We start from the raw sequence: 11,607 nt of genomic DNA, 5'->3' as shown, positions 1-11,607 counted from the left end.
AATTCACACTGGCTGTACCAATTCACATTCTCATCAACACTGCAAAAGGGATTCTTTTTTCTATCCTTGCCAAGGCTTGTTATTTCTAGTCTTTTTGATAAATGCCATCCTAAAAGGTGTGATTTGTATTTCCTTGATGATTAATGATGTTGAGCACCTTTGGTTGTATCTGTTAGCCAACTGTGTCTCTTCTTTGGGAAAAGTCTAAACAGATCCTTTGCCTGTTTTTTAATTGGGTTTCGGGTTTTGTTTGTTTGTTTTTGCTATTTAGGTGTAAGAGTAATATTAACATTTTATCAGATACGTGGTTTCAAACATTTTCTCCCATTCCATAGGTCGCCTTTTCATCCTGACTGATTCTTTTGCCATGTAGAAACACTTCCATTTCATGTAGTCCCACTTGTTTATTTTTGCTTCTGTTGTCTGTGTTTTGGGTGTTACATCCAAACAAATCACTGCCAAGACCAATGTCAAGGAGATATTCCCCAATGTTTTCTTCCAAGAGTTTTATAGATTCAGAGCCTACATTTTAAGTCTTTTAATCCATTTTGAGTTGACTTTTGTGTATCGGGTGAGATGAAGGTCCAATTTTATATTTTTACCTGTGGATATTCAGCTTTCCAACACTACTTATTGAAGAGATTATTACTTTTCATATTGTGTACTCCTGATAATTTTGTTCAAAGTCAGTTGACTGTATTTGCAGGGGTATATATCTGGGGTCTTGATTCTGTTTCACTGATCTGTCTGTCTGTTTTTGTGACAATACCATACTATCTTGATTACTACAGACCTCTAATACATTTTGAAATCAGGACATATGATACATCCAGCTTTGTTCTTAATCAAGATTGCTTTAGCTATGTGGGGTATTTTTGTGGTTCTGTATAAATCTTAAGACCATTTTCCTATTTCTGTGAAAAATGCAATTAGAATTTTGATAGAGGTTGAGTTGAATCTGCAAATCACTCTGGGTAGTATGGACATTTTAACAATATTAATTCTTCCAAACTATGAGTATGTGATAGCTTTTTCTTTCTTTGTGTCTTCTCATTTTTTTCCTTTCAACATTGCTTTCTTCAGGCACAGAGAGCGCTGCATGCCTAAAGACCAATCTGCTACCTCCGTTTGAGTACACCTCAGAGCTGGAGCGGTGCATTAACCCTGAAATTCCTCATCGGTCACTGCCTTCTCAGCTGCCGCCTGCTCTTCCCTTTCAGTCTCTTCAGGATCTCTGTAGAAGCAGAGATCAGGCATGACCTCCCGTGGGTGTTCATGAGACATGGTGCCACACATGTGCAGAACTTCCCAGGCAAGCATCCACCCACATCAGCCCCCCTAAGGGCGTTCCCTTGTTGTTGCATGGGATGGCAATGTCCAGGGAGTGCCGAGGAAAGTCGGAGTTACACAGTAGTAGGTAGGCAGGCTAACAGGGAGGTTTCTGTGAGAGGCTGGTGGGCAGCCCTGGGATCAGTAACTACCAGAAGTCTTGGCTCCTGGTAGGCTGTCTGAATCTGGGTAGTGAAGGTTCCAGGGATGAAGCAGCCAGCAAAAGGAGTAGCTCCAGTAGCAGCAGCATCCTGGAGGATATGACACGGTCACCAGCTGGATTTTCATTGGCAAAAATGGCACAAGCTGCTAACAGAAGTTCCTCCCAGGTTCTCTTCAGATTCATGATGGAGATGCCACCATGCTTCCTCTTGTAGATGTACTGTTCCATTTGGGAGTCAAGGTAGGTGCCATATAAGTGGGTTCCTGTTGCAGGGAATTTGAGGACATCCTGTTCCTTCATTTGCAGGACATCAAGGACTCCTCCCCTTTAAGTTACAAGGGAGAATCCAGAATAACTGTGTATGGACCCCTGTCTGGGTAGCATGGAAAGGTGGGAGTGACTATTACTTTAGCTAATTAATAATGTCTTTTCAGCAGCACATCAAAAGATCACATATCATAATCAAATGGGATTTATCCCTGGAATGCAAGGATGGTTCAACATATACAAATGAATAAATGTTGATACATTAACAAAGTGAAGGATAAAAATCACATAATCACAATCACTGCAGAGAAAGTATTTGGCAAAATTGAGCATCATTTTGTAGTAAAAATTCTCAATTAATTAGATAAAAAGGGATTGTACCACAACTTAATAAAAGAAATGTAATAATAGGCCCACATCTAATGTCATACTCAATGGTGAAAAGCTCAAAGCTTTTCCTTTAAGATCAAAACTTGATCTCAGGGTACCTGCTCTCTTTGTTTCTATTCAATATGGTAGAGAAAGTCCTAGACAGAACAATTAGGCAAGAAAAATAAATAAAAAGGTATTCATTTCAGAAAGGAAGAAGTACAATTGTGTCTTGGCTATCGAATACATGATCTCATATATAGAAAACCCTGAAGACACCACTAAATATTGGTTAAAACTAATAAACTCAGTCAAGTTGCAGGATGCAAATACAACATATAGAAATCAGTTGTGTTTCTATACACTGAAAACAAGCTATCTGAGAAAGAAATTAAGAAAGTGATCCCATTTACAATAATATCAAAAAGAATAAAATGTTTAGGAATAAATTTAACCAAGGAGGTGAAAGAGATAGGAGAAGAAGCAACTCCGCTAACAACGCAAACACTTCTCTTCTTGTCTTGAATACGTACATGAACCTTGGACCTTGTCGGCAGCAATCTTATGAAGGAGAGAAAACAAGCAAGAACATGAAAAGCCCATATAGGAAAGACAGAATGAGAAGACAGAAGGCCACTAATGCTGTCTTTGAAATAAAGGTTCAACCCTAAGTCCAGATTTGTGCTGTAACAGTGAATAAGTGCTGAGCCTCCATTAGTTTATATTGCTATGTCCCCTGCAGCCAAAAGCATGCCTAACTCACTCACCTGCCTGCATAACACCAAGTCTATAAGGATGCCTCAGGAAAAGCTACGTTCTTCATGCCTTGACCCTCAGGCTCCTGTTAACTCTTCAAATTCCTTCCTGGGATTTTTTAAACTGAACCTAGAAAGAAAAACCAGTCCTCTCACATGCCTAAAGGCTTACAAATGTTAAACCTGGGTCTCCAACAGCATTGATTTTTGCACTGAACAGGATTACTGTCTACAGACAGAAACAGAACTGTCAGTGTGCATATAAAGGAAGCATGGAGGTCAGTTTTGGTGGGCCCCGGTTCCCTGGTGCCAGCAGCTCCTGAGCAGCTGCACTGCTGCCCTTCCTACAGTTTGCTGGGCTAACCATGCTTCGAAAGTGAAAGCGATAGTCACTCAGTCGTATCCAACTTTTTGGGACCCCATGGACTGTAGTCTGCCAGGTTCCTCTGTCCATGGGATTCTCCAGGCAGGAATACTGAAGTGGGTTGTCATTCCCTTCTCCAGGGAATCTTCCCGACCCAAGGAACAAACCCAGATCTCCTGCATTGCAGGCAGATTCTTTACTGTCTGAGCCACTCTTTGAGTTCCCATAAATCCCTCCTTTGACTAAACTAGATTTGAGTTAGTTTTCCTTAATTTATAAACCCAGAATGCAAGCTATGTATTTCAAATTCTTCCCAGAAGAACTTTCTTATAAGTTTTCCATTAAGCTAATATGAGAAGTACAAATTTTCCACAGTTTTCCATAAGAAAAAGGTAGAGCTCATCTTTTCCCTTAAATCACCCTGGGAAATGCTATGATTATTTTGCATTCAAATTCTACCTCTAATCTTAGCAGTGTAGTGACCTTGGGTAAGTTATATAACCTCTCTGGACTTCATTTTACTTATCTCTAAAGTAAGAATGACATGGACTTCCCTGGTGGACCGGTGGCTAAGACTCCATGCTCCCAATGCAAGGGACCTGGGTTTGATCCCTGGTTGGGAAATTAGATTCCATGTGCTGCAACCAAGAATTTGCATGTTGCAACTAAAAAAAAAAAATCCTGTATGCTGCAACTAAGACCTACCCAGTCCTGCCAAATAAATAAATAATGACTATTTTAAAAGTTGTTCATTGAAACAAATAAGGATGATAAACTGTAACTAACTCAGAGTGTTTCTGAGAATTAAACAAATCAACACCTATAAAAATTTAGAATGATATGAAGTAACAAATATGAACTAATATTCTTGGGCCTACATCAAAATCCTGAAAATAATGAGATACATGATCCATGAAAAATAATAAGTGACCTTTCAGCTATAGGTCCAACAAATTAATCTTTTAAGAATCTACTATTTTTGTAGCACTTCACAGTGCTTAAGCAGCTTATAACTGTAATCAGAGGCTTCCCTGGTGGCCCAGATGGTAAAGAATCTGCTTGCAATGTGGGAAACCTGGGTTCAATCCCTGAGTCAGGAAGATCCAACTGTAATCAACCTGTGCTATGCTGTGCTGTGCTTAGTCACTCAGTCGTTTTCAACTCTTTGTGACCCCATGGACTGTAGCCCGCCAGGCTCCTCTGTCCATGGGGATTCTCCAGGCAAGAATACTGGAGTGGGTTGCCTTGGCCTCCTCCAGGGGATCTTTCCAACCCAGGGATCAAACCCAGGTCTCCCACATTGCAGGTGGATTCTTTACCATCTGAGCCACCAACGATGCCCTCAGTTCAGTTCAGTTCAGTCGCTCAGTCGCACCCAGCTCTTTGCCACCCCATGAATTGCAGCACACCAGGCCTCCCTGTCCATCACCATCTCCAGGAGTTCACTCAAGACTCACATCCATCAAGTCGGTGATGCCATCCAGCCATCTCATCCTCTGTCGTCCCCTTTTCCTCCTGACCCCAATCCCTCCCAGCATCAGAGTCTTTTCCAATGAGTCAGCTCTTCGCGTGAGGTGGCCAAAGTACTGGAGTTTCAGTTTTAGCATCATTCCTTCCAAAGAACACCCAGGGTTGATCTCCTTTAGGATGGACTGGTTGGATCTCCTTGCAGTCCAAGGGACTCTCAAGCGTCTTCTCCAACACCACAGTTCAAAAGCATCAATTCTTCAGGGCTCAGCTTTCTTCAGAGGCAAGTAAATCAAAGATTCAGGAAATCTGTATCATCTGTCCACTAGGGTATAACTAGAACTTGAACCCAAGGTTGTATGAATTACAAGACTCAACTTCTTTCATAATACCATACAGCCTCAGGACAAGGAAACATTCAAACTTTTGGTTCTGAGCAGTAAACTAAGATGATTACAGTAGACAAATAAGGCCTAAGATGATATTTTAAAACAAAAATTAAGCCCAGACAAAATGACCCTTGAAGAATCTCTTAATTCATCTATAAATGTCTTGCACTTATTTCCTTGAAAGCACAAAAGCCAAGAATTGATTCTTTTAGGTTTCATTTTGTTTTGTGTTTTAAAAAATCTTTGAAGGAGGGCATACATGGAACCCCATGGGGCAAAGGGACATCTTTTGTAAGTTCTACTTCTGTTGAATTTGTATAGCTGAATTTGTACCAGAATAACATGTGATATTACTTCATGGTGACCACTGTTTAGGATGGCACTGTCTTCACTGAAGAGCGTGGCTGCCCACTCAGGATACAATCATTCAGCTTCCCTCCAACCTTCGGGAAGGACGAAACAGCCAGCTCAAGGTCAAGGACAGAACAAAAGAGAAAAGTACAAATGTTCAAATATTTCTGTTTTCTCAAAAGAGTTAAGTAATTACATATTTGCCTTCTCACACAATGGACTGCCTTCACACACCTTTATGTTTGAATAAATTTTGAGATTCTAGCTAATACTGCCTATAGAACACATAGGTTTTCTAATCACCACTCTGGCTCAAAATCCCACAAATCATAACAGGAGAAAAAGATTTAAGGCAAACAAAACAAAAGAAGAGAAGAACAACAATTAAATTTTGAAAGCGGGAGAAGAACCGAAATGAGCAGACCAGAGGAAATGTTTCAGCAGTGAGGAAACCTTCTCCAAGAGGATTGTATCATGAGCTCCCAAATGACTCAGGATGGGGGACAATGGTTATGAATGAAAGATGTTGGTAGGTAGAGAACAAGGAAATGGCTGAAATCCAAAAAACAACCAGATCACCCAGGCTCCCTCCATCAAATCCTTTATGCTTTCACCCTATCTCACACACCCAAGGGCATCTTCTTGGCAGGAGTAACAAGAGCTCCAGGCCTGCCCACCTCTTGGAGCCCCAAATATTCACAGAACACACCTATGCAGTCTTAACCCCATCAAAGTGAAAGTCGGCCAGTGGTGTCCAACTCCTTATAACCCCATGGACTGTAGGCCACCAGGCTCCTCTGTCCATGGGATTTTCCAGGCAAGAATACTGAAATGGGTTGCCATTCACTTCTCCAGGGGATTTTTCTGAGCCAGGGATTGAACCCAGATCTCCCACATTGAGGGCAGATTTTATACCATCTGAGCCACAGGGAAGTCCAGACCCCACCAAACTTGGGCTTTATCCTCCCATTTAACTGGATCTTTACTTTCTCACTGCAGCATCCCCTGGAAACATTTTATTCTTCACTGCCCTGCACAGCTGGTCTGCAGACACTCATTTCAGTCTTACAGCTGACGTAGAATTTTCTGTCTTTTGCTACCTAGCAACTTGGGTGAAATAGAATTTAATATCCTATCACACTTACATAATCAAATATTATAGGGCTAAATGCTGGCTCTCAGAAACATCATGACACACCTGTAGTAGGAGAAGTGTCTGACTTGGGGTGAAGGAAAGAGCTAAATCCTTATTTTCCAAAGGAGAACATCAATATAGATAATGAAAGTGAAGGTGTTAGTCACTCAGTCATGTCCAGCTCTTTGTGACCCTATGGATGGTAGCCCTCTAGGCTCCTCTGTCCGCGGATTCTCCAGGCATGAATACTGGAGTGGGTTGTCATTTCCTTCTCCAGAAGATCTTTCCACCTCAGAGATCAAACTTGGGTCTCCTGCATTGCAGGCAGATTCTTTACGGTCTAAGCCACCAGGGAAGCGCAAATATATATTTATTTGGTTGCGCTGGGTCTTAGCTGCAGCATGTGGGATCTAGTTCCCTGACCAGGGATCGAACCCAGGCCCCCTGCATTGGGAGCTCAGAATCTTAGCCACTGGCCCACCAGGGAATCCCTCAGTAGATAATACCCCAAACTAAAAACTACATCAAGAGATGGGAGTGTACACCGAAAGATGAATGGATAAAGATGTGGTATACACACACACACACACACACACACACACAAAGGAATACTATTCAGCCATAAAAAGAATGAAATAATGCCATTTGCAGCAACATACACAGACCTAGACATGATCATATTAAACGAAGTAAGTTAGAGAAAGACAAATACCATATGATATCACTTACATGTAGAATCTAGAATATGACACAAACAAACCCATCAATGCACAGAAATAGACACACAGACACAGAGAGGAGAGTTGTGGTTGCCAGTGGGGAGCAGAGTGGGGAAGGGCAGGACTGGGAGTTTGGGATTAGCAGATGCAAACTGTTATGTATAGGATGGATAAACAACAAGGTCCTACTGTATAGCATAGGGAACTATATTCAACATCCTGTGATAAGCCATAACAGAAAAGGATATTTTGAAAAGAAGGCATGATCTGATATATATATGCGTGTGTGCATGGATGCTAAGTCACTTCGGTTCTGTTTGATATAAGCACAATGTTGAAAATCAACTCCACCTCAGTGGCATTTAAAAAAAGAAATGGGAGTACAAACTTGATTTTTGGAAATATAGAGGTAAAACAGAAGAAAGAGCTCCAAAAGCTGGACGCAGCTGCTCTGGGGTCCGGGAATGGAGTGGAGAGGGCTACTGTTTGAACGATGAGTTCTGCACAACTGAGTGACTTTAAAGTTACATGTAACCTTGAAAAAATAAAAAATCAGACAAAAATAAAATACATAGGGAGGAATCTGTTCCCTCTCCTAAACTGCTAACTTCATGTTCAGTTTCGCTTTCACTTTACAAGGGTAAGTCACGTCACGATGTCAGAGTTCAGTTCAGTTCAGTTCAGTCACTCAGTCATGTCCGACTCTTTGCGATCCCATGAACCGCAGCACGCCAGGCCTCCATGTCCATCACCAACTCCCGGAGTTCACTCAGACTCACATCCATCGAGTCAGTGATGCCATCCAGCCATCTCATCCTCTGTCATCCCCTTCTCCTCCTGCCCCCAATCCCTCCCAGCATCAGAGTCTTTTCCAATGAGTCAACTCTTTGCATGAGGTGGCCAAAGTACTGGAGTTTCAGCTTTAGCATCATTCCTTCCAAAGAAATCCCAGGACTGGTTGGATCTCCTTGCAGTCCAAGGGACTCTCAAGAGTCTTCTCCAACACCACAGTTCAAAAGCATCAATTCTTCGGTGCTCAGCTTTCTTCACAGTCCAACTCTCACATCCATACATGACCACTGGAAAAACCATAGCCTTGACTAGACAATCCTTTGTTGGCAAAGTAATGTCTCTGCTTTTCAATATGCTATCTAGGTTGGTGATAACTTTCCTTCCAAGGAGTAAGCGTCTTTTAATTTCATGGCTGCAATCACCATCTGCAATGATTTTGGAGCCACCAAAAATAAAGTCAACCACTGTTTCCACTGTTTCCCTATCTATTTCCCATGAAGTGATGGGACCAGATGCCATGATCTTCGTTTTCTGAATGTTGAGCTTTAAGCCAACTTTTTCACTCTCCTCTTTCACTTTCATCAAGAGGCTTTTGAGTTCCTCTTCACTTTCTGCCATAACGGTGGTGTCATCTGCATAGCTGAGGTTATTGATATTTCTCCCGGCAATCTTGATTCCAGCTTGTGCTTCCTCCAGCCCAGCGTTTCTCATGATGTAATCCGCATATAAGTTAAATAAGCATTTCTGCTTTATTGACTATGCCAAAGCCTTTGACTGTGTGGAAACTGTGGAAAATTCTGAAAGAGATGGGAATACCAGACCACCTGACCTGCCTCTTGAGAAACCTATATGCAGGTCAGGAAGCAACACTTAGAACTGGACATGGAATAACAGATTGGTTCCAAATAGGAAAAGGAATCCATCAAGGCTGTATTTGTCACCCTGCTTATTTAACTTATATGCAGAGATGTCAGAGTGGTTAACCACAAATGCACATTTTAAACAAGTTTGAGAAATCCACACAGAAACATTATAAATTAGGAGATGACGTGTCAGTCCATAAAGTCTTTCCCAAATGGATTCTTTCACATGGTGAGATCCTCTAATAGATCTAAACCGATTCAACCAATTTTCACTGTAATTTATACACCTCTTTACAGCAATATATTCACTGAAGGTAGAAAAGGAGGTGTTCAAACTTCAGCTCCCACACTATCACACTGGGGAGGATGACATTATGTGAGATTACCACCTTAAGAAACTTGAAACAGTTGCTGCTTATACTTCAATCAAAATATACACTTCTCAGTATTTTTCTGAATGAGGCGATCTATCCATTATGACACCACTTAAAGCTTGTGGGTTAAAATGAGTACTTTGTGAATGGTTTCTCACCTTTAGAGCAGTTCTGAAACACAGAGTCACAAGCATTATCAGAAGTGTGATCAAACTCCCTGAGGACTACGGCAAATAACGGGCTTTAGTGAAGCTGACTGTTGAAACCTGTGTTCACTGTCACATTCAGCTATTTCCCCCACATCCACAGAGACTGTCCTCAGATCACGCCTTGTTTGATAGCTTCTACCGCCTGGGATGTGCTGAAGATGTTCCAAACACTCAGATTTGCTTTTCATTACATCACAGTGGTTTTTGCTTCCTGTGTTTAACTGTTTAAACATAGGTTTCAAATGATATTTTTTTTCACCACAAAGGAACACGTGTCTAAAAGTTCACTGCATGCACTCACAAGATTTCCCATGTACATTTTCATAGATTTATGAAGATGCCTGGAACTACTGAAATCTCTGGGCATATGCCAACCATGGACACCAAATTTCTACTATGAACTCAGATTAAAATTCAGAACTGCACACAGACTAGTTTACAGAAAGTTCTAAATCCTGTCATCAATTTTATTCTTTTTATACTTTTAAGAAGGCAAATCATGTAATATTTAAATCTAGTTTTCACAAAATTATATCCAGCCTCAGATAGTGATTGAAATAATCGAAATCATCATTTTTAAATTGAACTGAAATTAAACCGTTTCAGATAGTGCCAGTATGGATTAGCATGATAGCACATTCATCGTCATGTACTAATGGCTCTATTCAGATATATGGTGTGTGTGCTCAGTCGCTCAGTTGTGTCCAGCTCGGTGACCCCATGGAATGTGGCCCCCCAGGCTCTTCTGTGCATGGAATTTTTCAGACAAGAATACTACAGTGGGTTGCCATTTGCTACTCTAGGAGAATCTCCCCAACCCCAGGGATCAAACCCACATCTCTTGTGTCTTCTGCATTGGAAGGTGGATTTTTAACCGCTGTGCCACCTGGGAAGCCCCCATTCAAATATATTACAATTTTATCTCCATATCAGTGAATTCTAAAAACTCACAACAGAAAGAGTTTTAAAGGCTTTTGCACTATCCCATACATGTTTGAGACTGCACAAGAAACACAGTATTTTTTTTTTTCTTTATAACTTTATCCAAGTGTACTGGGCTGTCCCACACATACATATAGGCTTATAAAATCATTCTCCTAATCAGTGATGAAAATGAATAAAATCAATTAATACAACACTGTAAATCAATTCGGTTCAGTTCAGTCAATCAGTCGTGTCCAGCTCTTTGCCACCCCATGAATCGCAACACAGCAGGTCTCCCTGTCCATCACCAACTCCTGGAGTTCATCCAAACTCATGTGCATCAAGTCGGTGATGCCATCCAGCCATCTCATCCTCTGTCGTTCCCTTCTCCTCCTGTCTTCAATCCCTCCCAGCATCAGGGTCTTTTCCAATGAGTCAACTCTTCGCATGAGGTAGCCAAAGTATTTGAGTTTCAGCTTTAGCATCAGTCCTTCCAACAAACACCCAGGACTGGTTTCCTTTAGAATGGACTGGTTGGATCTCCTTGCAGTCCAAGGGACTCTCAAGAGTCTTCTCCAACACCACGGTTCAAAAGCATCAATTCTTCAGCGCTCAGCTTTCTTCACAGTCCAACTCTCACATCCATACATGACCACTGGAAAAACCATAGCCTTGACTAGATGGACCTTTATTGGCAAAGTAATATCTCTGCTTTTTAATATGCTATCTAGGTTAGTCATAACTTTCCTTCCAAGGAGTAAGTGTCTTTTAATTTCATGGCTGCAATCACCATCTGCAATGATTTTGGAGCCCCCAAAAATAAAGTCTGACACTGTTTCCACTGTTTCCCCATCTATTTGCCATGAAGTGATGGGACCAGATGCCATGATCTTCGTTTTCTGAATGTTGAGCTTTAAGCCAACTTTTTCACTCTCCTCTTTCACTTTCATCAAGAGGCTTTTTAGTTCCTCCTCACTTTCTGCCATAAGGGTGGGTCATCTGCATATCTAGGTTATTGATATTTCTCCCAGCAATCTTGATTCCAGCTTGTGCTTCCTCCAACCCAGTGTTTCTCATGATGTACTCTGCATATAAGTTAAATAAGCAGAATGACAATATACAGCCTTGATGTACTCC

General features: G+C 41.3%; 1 pseudogene; it reads right to left on the bottom strand.

Annotated features, from left to right (window-relative positions):
- Positions 1 to 875: 875 nt before the first annotated feature.
- Positions 876 to 11,607, bottom strand: part of LOC100336827 (small ribosomal subunit protein uS2-like) — a 29,162-nt pseudogene continuing 18,430 nt past the window's right edge.

The sequence above is a fragment of the Bos taurus genome, chromosome 22 (assembly GCF_002263795.3).
Source record: "Bos taurus isolate L1 Dominette 01449 registration number 42190680 breed Hereford chromosome 22, ARS-UCD2.0, whole genome shotgun sequence".
In the NCBI taxonomy this organism is placed as follows: domain Eukaryota; kingdom Metazoa; phylum Chordata; class Mammalia; order Artiodactyla; family Bovidae; genus Bos; species Bos taurus.
This window is presented reverse-complemented; position numbering and strand designations above follow the sequence as displayed.